At 36.0% G+C, this 12035-nt stretch overlaps 1 protein-coding gene across 15 annotated transcripts in view; it reads left to right on the top strand.

The window, feature by feature from the left end:
• The window catches only part of Bnc2 (basonuclin zinc finger protein 2), a 413122-nt gene that overhangs the window by 255078 nt on the left and 146009 nt on the right, over nucleotides 1-12035 (top strand). The gene's annotated exons all lie outside the window — the stretch shown is intronic.

Genomic DNA, 12035 nt, shown 5'->3' with positions numbered 1-12035 from the left:
TAGAAGGTCTTTTCCCTATAATGGTGAGTTCATTCCACCACATATAGGTCACCACGAATGTTTACCTCTTCTCATTCTTATCTGAATTGAGAAAACCAGGCAGGGATTTCTGCACAGCAGTTGCATATTATGGTAGTAAATACATGCTGGATGTTTCTTGTGAATGTTATAGTTTCCATTTTCAGAAAGTTATCCCTGGAATTTGTAGATAGTGCCCAGTCATAGCTAAACATTTTAGCAACTTCTTTTTTTTTTCTTTTTGGCATTCATAGAATTTTACAAAAAAGTTATGTCCACTTAAAAGCTTCTTCTGCTTTCATTCCCCCCCACTGCGATAATACTTAGAAACATGAGTGTAATGTGAATTATATATTTGTAGCTTCTTAGTGGTCTAGCAGATTTCAATTTCTTAGAAATTTGTCATGAAACCAAAAAATTGTCAGACAGATGTAAAGTGTCCTTCAAATGGTGTGAATAGTAATGAAGATTTTACTTCATTTCTTTTAATTATCCATGCTACTATCAATAGTGTAGTATTCGGTTCTTGTTCTCTTCAGGGAGGCACATAGGGCCTCTTCCCCAGGAGGCACATCTGCGTACCCTCAGAGACAAATTACTGGCTTGTGTCCTTAATTATTTAGTGAAGAGATTTAGTGACACCTCAAAACATAGATTTAAGTCCTCAAAACTGGAGGGGACAACATTGGAAAACCAGGATTAGAATGAAAGAGTATCATCTTTATATGATAGATGAATTATGATATTTAAAGTCACACCCAGCTTCCTACTAACAGGAGTGAATTTATTCTGCACACAAAGATTACAGGGGAAAATGACATAAAAATACATGCAGATAAAGCTTCTGTCTTCTTGTGTGTAAAGCACACATCCAAATAAATGTCTATTTGTGTCCATATACAGTTAAAGGACACTTTTCTGTGAAATAATGCATTCCTTTAGAATTGCTGTAGACTTTCATAATTTTAAAAAACATTTCTATTGTAACCTACATCAAAAGGGCAGCCGGGTTTTTTTGTATCTGACTATACATATGCATTATAAAAAAGTGAGTCTACTGTAATTACCAGTTTGCAGAGCAAATTCCTGCAGGGTTTGTACTCTCCCCATTAGTAAAAGAGATAAGTTGAAATGTATTAAAATTTCACTGTACAACTGGGAGTTTTTGTTCACAGTAAATGTGTTAATGTTTCTTCATTGCTTGACTGTTTGTGTTTAAATTTAGGCAGCGTGCCCAACAGGGACAAAATTATAGGATAAAGCAATGTATAAAAGAAAATCCTTCAGAGAGCACCAATAAGACTCTTTTTAAAAATAAGCAGTTACATATAATAGTACATGGCTGTAGCCACAGAGAAAAGTTTTATCTGTCTATTTCAGAATTATTGGAATTTTTCTTCCCTTGTGTAAAAGTTAAGAGGACCAAGCTTATGTCGATAGCTAATACACTTTGATGTGAAAACATCTATTATTTTATTCAGTGTTACTCCTGTAAAAAGAAAAAGGAACGATTCCTTCTTGTTGTCCTTATGATGAAGAGAGGCTAATAGCATTTTGAGAGAGAGGTGATAGATCACATTTTCTTCCCTAGTAAAGGAATTCTTTCTTGTTAAGAATTCTAATTACAGTCAGTTATATTTGGGGAGCATTTTTCTCTGCTTTTCTTTGTTGCTATGAAGTTAGTAAATACAATTATTCACATAGATAGGCTTACATTTTGAAAAATTAATCTACAGCCATTATCACCTAGTGTGAATATATAATGAAATTCACAAGCACAGGATAAAGGCTCCTATTTTTCTGCAGTCTAGAGAGAGCAGAAGCGCAGTTATCTGTAAACACGGGCTATCTGAGCTTGAGCCAGCTATCGAAGCAGCCCTGCTCTCTCTTTAAGTGTTGAAAACATATTGTAGTTTATACTGTTTACCTTTTGTAGCGTCTGCTGCTTAGCTTTCTATAAGTGGAAATGAAAGAGTTTGCCAATATCCATACACTGCCCCTCAGGTCTGTGCAGGCCTTGCATAGCAGACCATGATACAAAACCAAACAAACAAAATAAAAATATCAATCTTCATTTTGAGATGCTGCTATCCTAGAAATCATGTTTCAGAATTTACTCAGTGATCCTGTATACAGATATGTGGGTGGGTGGGTGGGGATATGAATGTGTGTGTGTGTTTGTTTCAGTTGTTTGTATCCTGACATACATATACCTACAGGATGATGTGAAAAACCCCTTGAGTATATTATGTGGAAAATTAGCTTTCCTTAAGAAAATGTATTTTTCTCTTAAAGGTTGATTCACACCTTCCCCCCATACAAAAGACATTGAGTTTTTTTTTTACTTCCTTCTCTGTACTGTTCTTTAAAACATGAATTTTTAACTGATAGACCTTGAAGTCCTTCAGAGTCATTACTTTCTTTTGGCTAATTTGTAGAAAGGCACCATATGAAAATTGGATTTTTGATCTGATGGAGTGATTCTTGAGTTCTTATGAACCATTTATAGTCTATCAAGTAAATCCTTCTTAGTTCACGGATTATTGACCCAATGGACCATATTAGCTGCTTCGAAGCTGTTATAGCCCATTATGTTGATTCAGCTGACACATATGTGAACCCAGTCCACATGCCCAAGATGACATTAACATTATTCTGGAAGGCTCCCTTTTTTCCCCCCAGCACACTTTCTATTTATTTCTTAATTTTCAAGAGTTAGCTCAAAGTTCCTGACAACCATTGCATAGGTCTCTCAATTTGCTCAGTGAAGTTGAAGCATTTGTTAGCAGCTAGCTGGCCTGCTCCTTGCTGTCTTCCTCTATAACTATACGTCTTTTTGTCTTTTAAACCAACTAATCTTTAGAAGCAAAAAGAGAATAATGTTTTTTCAACACTCTAGGGCACATTTTACCCTCAGATGCTTATAGATTCCATAGAAATTTGTGGGATTTCTCTCAGCATCTGAATTTAGTCCTTTGAATTTGAGAAAACTACCTTTTAGAAGAAATGATAACACTGTATTTGTGTTTTTTAAAAATGTATTACCTGAGAGGTTTCTCTTGAAAAATTCCAGTGACTCTTAACCACTGGTAAAACTGAGACTTGCCTTCATTGATTTATACGAAACTGTAATGAAGCCAGCACGGTTTCAGCACAGACCCTGGGGAATCTGTGACCCCACATAAATAACACATAAGGAGGCACACAGACCGTTCCTCATATCATTATTATTATTTCTAATAGGTGTGATTCCTGTGGTGATACCTACTTTTAGGCAAAACAAAAACAAAAAACAAAACATATTCTTATCTCATCAGGGATAATTACAATGTAGTTACATGCACAATGGAAAGTATTAAGGTGTTTGTTGGTATATGTTTCTAATAGGCATTCCCAAGACAGGTATAAGCACAAAGCTACACAGTAAAGCAAGTGTTCTTGGGGGTACCTTGTTTCACTTTGTTTTTTCGGAGTTTGACATTTCTTAATATAACAATTCTAAAATTCCATAAAATACTGTAATGAGTCCCTTTCTTTTTCTAAAATGTACCACTCTTTGTAGGAAATCCTAGTGAAAGTTATTAACTGCCTACTTAGCAGTTTCTCCCACTTTTTCAAGTGGCTTAAGCCTCTACCTGTCCCTTTCCCTTTCTTAGCAGTTTCATTTGTATTGAGTTGTAAACTCTTATTGGAACTGAGAAAACATCTGAGGAAATCTCATTGAGGTTGGGGTGGCAAAGGGGATTACCCCTTTCCTTTCCTATGGTGTGCAGCCAAAGCAAAACAAGCACTTGGTCACTGGCTGTGGCCATTTAGGACATCCCAAAGCCTCTTTTCTGCTGCTTTCAGGGATTTTTATGGTTAAATACGAGAATGTATTTGAAGTATTATGCAAGTTTTATAGCGCTGTACAAACATGAGGTATTATTATTTTCACAAAGGCTGCCTCTTTGGCCTGAGTAATTAGTTGTCATTTGAAATAATAAACTATAAAATGCAACAACTTTCTTGTTGCTTCACTGGGGTAAATTTTTAATAAACCTAGAGGAGTAAATTTTGTTAAAGGGTCACCTACCTTATGTTCTTGCTTGGTAAATGGACTGATTACAGTGCTCTGGCTTTTGGAGTAAAGTGACCAGCTCCTTCATACCTAGGATAAAGATTTAGTGGAATTCTTATTTTGAAGGGGGTGTTGTGATGGGAATTGAGCCCAGATCTGGTGCAGTCTAGGTAAGCTCTCTACCAACTGAGCAGTACCCCCGGCCCAGATCTCCTTTCTGAAAGAAGGCCTTTGCAAGTCATCTGGAAAGGAAGGGTATACATTTGGTACAACTTCAAGGTTTGGGTTACTCCCTTAACTCTCAGCTTGTTCACCAGACTGGAATTGTTATGCAAATCAAATGTTCTTCCCAGGATTAGGAGGTGCTTCTGAAAGACCAGGACTTAGGCTGCATCTTCTCTTGCTTCTTGCTTAATGAGGAGTAGTTTTTTTGTAAAGTATTTAAAGGTTTATAGTCTTGTTGCATCTCATTATAAATCCCTTCCTTATTAATGTCTTCCCTATCATATTATATTAGTAATTGTTTTCATGAATGCCACAGAGAAATGTAATCACATTACCACCTTTCAAATTACATTAGTGAAAATGAATAAAATGTATATCAATGGAATACAAAATTGCTGATTCAACATTAAGGAAAAATGAGATGATTATTACTTAGTATTCTTGTGATAGCCGAGGTACTTTGGTTCTTTATATGTAGTTATATATTCCAGTAAATGTTGGGTTTAGGTAGAATGTAGATATTTTCTGTGGTGTGCTCACTCCTTATTTTCAACTAGGTGATAGGTATATATATGGAAAGAGTATTTTCTTTCTAGTTATGTCATCACAGCTGCCGAAGTAGTCTGTAAAATTTGTAAGTATACAGGCAATAAATGGAAAATTTTAATTGTTAACTATTATGTAAGAAAATTAAGTGGGTTTTTTTTTGTTCTTACACCCAAATTGGATGCCTTTTTATTTCCTGATTCTCTAATATTACTAATTGCCTAACAAAATAGCTTGTATTACCATAGGCCTAATTTAATTGGGGGGAAAAGCATCCACACTCCAAAGCTTGCATATGCTTTGATGCCATGGAAGCATGAGTATTTTCCTTATGTAATTGGCTATATCCCGCTGTTGATTTTTACTCTGAACTCTTAAATTATTTAAATGGGGTCTTCCTCATGTCGATTGATAGTAGGTTGTGATGGTGAGGTAATGACTACAGATGCTCATTGCAGCTGTGTCTGTGAAGATTTATGTGCTTATGTGTGTCCCTTTCTCCTATTTGTATTTACATATGCACACAGTCATGGAGCATTCACACCCAGATATAAAGATGGACCCACAGTTTATGGTGTTCTCTCTTTTCCCCTCTCCCTAAACTGAATTTGTTTCTCAACTGAAGTAATTTTTCTACCACTGCAAATTGAAGAATGTTTTTGGTTATAGACTTAACAGAATTTACCTGTGTCATTTTAAAACAAAATTTCCTAAGTGTGTTGTAGTATACTGATGTTAGTATTACTAAATATTATAATTGCCTGTTGTTTTGTTATAACATCCAATTTTTTGAAGGATGCCCTGGATTTTCTTAATAGAAAAATGACAATGGATTTTAAAAATAATTGTCTGGTTTTGAATGGATAATTAGGTTTTATGGTTTGAAAATGGAAAGGATTTTCAAATTTAAGTAGCAGTGAATTTCCTTTGTTCACCTTCCATGCCTTAACATATTTAATTTTTACATATTGAAGACCTACTGGGTGAAAGATATAGTGCTGCATTACATCTCCTAGGTACGAAATCTTATGGAATTAAACCGTTAGCACCACTAAAAATAAGTGCTATGATGGAATAGCGACTACTCCGTATCATTCAGCTGTGACACCATACCAGCCCCACCCCAAATCCTAGGCAGCTCAGCTAGTTATCTTTTTTTTTTTTTTACATTTATTTTATTTATTTATTTTTATGTGGTTCTGAGAATTGAACCTAGGGCCTTGCATGTGCTAGGTGAATGCTCTACCGCTGAGCCACAACCCCTTCCCTATTTTTTAATCTTTACAAAAGAAACCCCTGTTGTGGACATTTCATATGCATGGGATCATACTGCTTTTAGTGACTTGCTTATTCAACTTTGCATAATGTTTTCAAGGTTCATTCATGTTTTAGTGTGTATCTGTATTCCTTTCTTTTTATGGCAAGTTAATATTCTATTATATGAATGTACCCATGTGTTTATCCGTATGTTATTTGATGGATGGTTAGTGCTTTTTTTTTTTTTTTTTTTTTTTTTTTTTTCAGGGATAGAACTCAGGGATGCACAACTACTGAGCCATGTCCCTAGTCCTCTTTATTCTTTTCATTTTGAGACAGAGTCTCTCCAATAATTTGCTTAGGGCTTCACTAAGTTGCTGAGGCTGGTTTCAAACTTATGATCCTCATGCCTCAGCCTCTAGAATTGCTGGGATTTCAGGCATGTGCCATGGTAACCTGTGGTTAGTGCTTTTTTTAAAAAAACGAACTCAAAGTGAGGTTTTAAATCTCCTGATTTTTAACAGTAATGGTGTTCAAAGGTCAGCCTTCCCCAGTTAATCTTCTCTGTTTCTTTGGATCTGTCTGTTGTAGAGACGACATTGTTTCCTTGGTTTATAATTTGTTTCCTTTTGGTGTTTGTTAAAATTTAACCATCTTTGAACTGACCAGTCTTCTATGTTCACCACATTGTCCAGTGTTTAAATCCATGGCTCAGCGGTACAGCGCTTGCCTCACATGTGAAGGCACTGGGTTCCATTCTCAGTACCACATGTACACAAATAAATAAAAGTCCATCAATAACTAATAAAATATTTTTAAAAAATCTATGGCATCTGGTCTTCGTGGTGACTCTAGATGGAGTCTTGTGTTTTCAAATCTTCTGACTCAGTCACACAATGGAATAACTTGCTTTCTGTTGAAAAGACACCAAGAAGTTTTAGAGTATATAGGTACAACAAAGTGATCACTTTTATCAGTTTGCCATTTCTTCATGTGCCATTAAAAACAAATATACAAATGTAAAGTTTTTTGTTTTTGAAAGATTAATTGATTTAAATTTTTTTCTGGTTTTCTCACCACCATACAGGATATATAGTCTTGCCATAATTTTTCATTATATGAAATTTTAAATGGCTGTGTAAGCAGACAGAATAGCTTCATTGCTTTTCATTTGCTGTTATTACTGTTACATTATTACTATCATGAGTTTCGGCATTTACGTGATAGTTTTAATACTCTTCTGGGCTCTTAACTTTTATAGTAAGGTTTTCTTATAAACTCTGTGCAGTGCCTATTTAAGCACAGATTTATATATATTTTTGCATAAATTTAGAGAACATACCTACCTTACTAATTAATAGTGTTATGGTCAGTGTTAGACTTTTTAAATTGGATTTTGGTAAGATCTTTATAACCAAGAGTTTTTTGGTCCATGTTCTCTGTCTTTCTAATTCATATTTTATCTAATTTTTATTTATCTAATGTGATTGTATCTATGTCTTTCTAATTTGTATTTTATCTAATTTTGATTTATCTAATGTGATTGTAAGACCCTATAGTAGTACAACAGGTGAATGCTTTTTTATTTTTCTCATGTAAAAGTTTTGTAACCCAAGTCAATTTCTCAAGCAGTTGTGTAGTTCATAATGGTAATAAGTAAACTCAGTGGTTGTCCTGTATTTTTTAATTGTTATAAAGAGAGAATTTCTTTGTTCAAACTGCATCATGATTTGACCAATTTAGGAAGCTGATTTTTTTTCTACAAATATGGTATCTTCTAGCTTAGCAAACTCAAGGTACTAGGAAGTTGGTTGTTTTCAGTTAATGTTTCATATTATCCATGGTGTAAGAGAAAAAATCTCCTGAACATTTTAACAGAGAGAGATTTTCTGATATGATCACCAGTACTGTCATCCAAGGTCCTTAGAGTGTTTGGGGCAATATTTGTAGTAGATTTTTACAGTCATATACATGAAGTGTGAATATGCTTGGCCCATATTTTTGGTTATCCTTTTAATCCAAACTGCCTGGTTGTTGTTACTCAGCGATTACTGCATATATTCTGTAACAGTTCTGGAATAGTTAACTTTCAAATTTATTAGAGATACTTTTCTATTCTATAACCCCGCCCCCCCCCAAGATTGAAGTCTTTGATGAAGTTTTCCTATCTCCTGAAATTGTTCATTTGACCTTTGACACCTGCACACCTTTCCTCTGGGATAGGTGTGTATGTTCAGAGGTGAATGATAAATGTAGTGATGAATTGATAAGAGTTAATTACAATGTAGACTTTTATTTTAGATCCTTATAGTTTGCCAACTTTGCAGAGTATCTGTATATGAGTTTCAAAATAGAAGATTCAATTTAATAAAAATATTTATTCTTGTTAAAAATAGAAAAGGTGAACCTGTCACTGGTAGTCATTGTAGCCAATTAATTTATACACCTAAATTGTACCACCTAAGTTTACAGTAGAAACTAGTGGGGTGGAATGAATGTTATATTGGTGATTAGCTTCTTCTATAATTGAATTTTAATGTGGGTCATGTACTTAAGTATTAAATGTTTAGAAGTGTTTCAAGTAAAATTTCATAATCCAAGTGGTAAATTCCTCTATACGTTCCAGAAATAAAGAAGGAAAAAAAGATTTAAGAAGGGGTTTTGGCTTTGCCTGGTGTGGTGGTGCATGCTGTAATCCCAGCGACTCAGGAGGCTGAGGCAAGAGGATCATGAGTTTAAAACAAGTCTCAGCAACTTAGTGGGGCACTTAGCAATTCAAGGAGACCCTATGTCTAAATAAAATTAAAAAATTTTTTTTTTTTTTAAAAAGGGCTGGGGATGTGGCCCAGTGGTTAAGTGCCCAGAGGTTCTATCCCCAGTACCAAAAAAAAAAAAAAGGGGGGGGGGTTATTTACACATGGGAGATACAAGAAAGTACCTATGAAAAGGTGGTGTTTTTTTTTCTTTTTTTTTTTTTTTGTAGAAACAAAACCCAACTGAATCAGTTTTATTTTTAGAGCCCCACCCTCTACTAGGATTGTTCCTTTAAAATATGTGTTTTATGTTTCTTTTTGCCCCATGGCCTTATGTTGCTTTTTGTTATTTTTTGTCAGGTAACTTGTGTAGATGTTCCCAAACAAGGAATAGCTAACAATTAATTAGCCTGTGTGTGGTTCTTTGTGAGGTGCACTACATATTAACTGAAGCAACAATTTGTGCTTTCCTGAGAAATGTCATTTGTAAGAAGATTGATGTTCAATTCACATATGCTTGCAGAGTTCAAGCCAGTTATGAGTGTAATAAAGCAAAAGAGACTACAGTTTTAGTGATAACTGAATGTATCATTTGTATAGAACTTTGGAACATATCCAAAAACTTCCAAATGCACTTTTATTTAATATTCAAATATTAAATAAAACCAAACCATGATTGATTTTTAGTAACTTCCTAGTTTGTGTATTTTAGATGTTCTTTTTTTTTGGGGCGGGGGGGAGGTCTTGCTTTGTTGCCCAAGTGGGCTCAAGCAATCCCCCTGCCTTAGCCTCTGAGTAGCTGAAACTATCAGTAGTAATTGAGAGATTTGTCTTCCTCTCCACTATATCATTTAAGAGCCTTAAAACAAGAGATAATAATCCTTGTGCCTATCTTATAGGGTTATAGTATGAATGATATGGTATTATGTGTAATACAAATACAAAGTGTTCATTTATTCATTAAGACTAAATATGCATTAAACATTTTGCAAGGTATTAGAATAAAACTTAATATATTGGGAAGAATTAGAAGGGAATAAAAGAATCATTCAAATATAATATGTGGAAAGTTTCTGGAGGCAATATAGATGGTTGTCATTTATTGAGTTTCTATTGTTGCCAGGCAGGGTACCATGTACTCTATATTATTTCATGTGAGTCTTTTGACACAGTTTTGATGTCATTGCTACCATCATTTTACATTTGAGAAAAGAAGCTTGGGGAAATCACATATTTTAGTGCCCTTTGAGCACCTGTTTATTTGCCAGCATACAAGCCCAGCAGACGTCTTACCTTTTAAATTCTAGAGGCAATACAAACCCAAATCAAATAATCACACAGGTCAATACAGTAGTCATAACCTGTGATTAGTGCTATGACAGACAGATCCCTTGTGATGCAGGAGACTGCTAGGGAACTTGCTTTGAATGGAAGACTAGGACAGTTGCCATGGGAATGAGTGATATCAGAGTGAAGTCTGAAGAATAGCAGAAGCTCACAGTGCAGAGCAGGGGTTGGAAGGTAGGCAGGTGGAGAGGAGAGCATTGCCTTGGAGAAATAGGCAGTGGACAGGGAGGGGGAGATCCACTGGCTAATCAGATAGGATTCCCACCCACTGATTTTGCTGACAAGAGGTCAAAGATATAGCCTCAGTAAAGCAAATGCCACATGGAAGAGTCAAATATGTGGGAATTTGAGAAGAGAGAATGTTCACTGGAATGGGGAGAAAAGAGGAATGGGTAGATTAATTAGAGCCACTTTGAGTAATCTAGAAAAAAAGACTGGAATTAGGATAGTAACCAAGTGAAAGGCAGGAAAGAGAGAGAGAGAGCATTTTTGGAGGAAGGCTCTGCTCTGTTCCATGATTGCCTCTCTGGGAGTGAGATTCTAATTCAAGGTCCCTAATCACTTGGGAGGGACACTCACACAAACTTGCACCTTTGACTTTACTAGTTGAATGACTTTGGCAAGGTGCCTAGTTCTTTCTGACTCAGTTTCCTTATTTGTGAAATTAAAGGAGTAATAATATCAAGCTCATGATATTTTCTGAGGATTCAGAGACCTAGTATTTGTCAACTACCTATCAAAGTCTGGAAAATGGCAAAATATTCAGTAAGTCGCAGGCAATTCTTTACTGTTGCAAAAATGAATAAAAATTTACGGGTAATAGAGAGGAAGGGATGGCATTTTTTAAACTGGTTTAAGGACTTCCTTCTTCTTCTTCTTTGAGCCTGTGGTCTAAATCCACTCTCCACTTTTTTTGGCAAAAAGTGCCAAACTGTCAGGCCCCTTGCGCAGGGACACTGCCTTGCATTTCCTGCCACTTAGCACAGTCCCTGGCTACAAAGTGATGGGTTTTTACATAGTGATATTTAAAGCCGTAGGAGAGAATGAAATTGCCAAATTTAAGAATGAAGAGTCTGGCTCTGGAAAACACCTGTATTTATTTACAGTGGAGAGAAAGTGAGACGTTGCTGCCAGAAAAACTAGGATTGACCGTCTCTACCGCCCAGAATGAAGGAGTTAGTGCTACAAGCTACATCAACGTCTAAGGAGCTAGGGGAGACTAGAAAAGGGGACCAGATGTGATGAGAACATTGCCTATCAGAGAGCACATTGTGAGGGAGTGAGGGGCAGAATCCAGATAGCCAGCAGAGTTAAAATGTAGGTGGTGGCCAGGAAGTGGAAGCACTGGTTGCTGAGTGCATGGATTTCTCTTTCAAGAAATCCCTGGTTCAGGTAAGCAGAAGGAATAATTATTTTCAATAAATGCAGGCTGAAGAAAATTTAAGTTGTTGTCCTCCAGCAGTTGGGGAAATGGTAATCATAGAAGAATTGAGGAAAGAGTTACAGGGCACCTCTGATGAGGGGGGTCCTGGAGAACTGGTATCTGCATCAGCTAGATGGGAATGCTGTTCCCTGCACAGAGGTGGGAGTAGTGTGACTATGAACTGTTTGCACTTTCTTCATCACTGGAATTCCAATGTCTGTAGCTCAGATAATGTGATGCATATAGCTTGGTCTTACACTGAGTGCCCCCACAGAGAGTGGGAGGCGCTCCTGATTTGCCCAGGGAAGGAAGAAGCAAACCTGCTTACCAGAATGAGAGCTCATCCATTTCTACTCTTCTTGTAATGCATGTGCATTTTTGAGGCATAACTGGCTTTGATAGTTTT

This window comes from Marmota monax, unplaced genomic scaffold (assembly GCF_021218885.2).
Source record: "Marmota monax isolate L192 unplaced genomic scaffold, Marmota_monax_Labrador192_F-V1.1 WCK01_AAM20220418_F8-fsc00033, whole genome shotgun sequence".
Lineage (NCBI taxonomy): Eukaryota > Metazoa > Chordata > Mammalia > Rodentia > Sciuridae > Marmota > Marmota monax.
The sequence above is the reverse complement of the archived record's forward strand: the minus strand, read 5'-3'. Positions and strand labels throughout refer to the sequence as shown.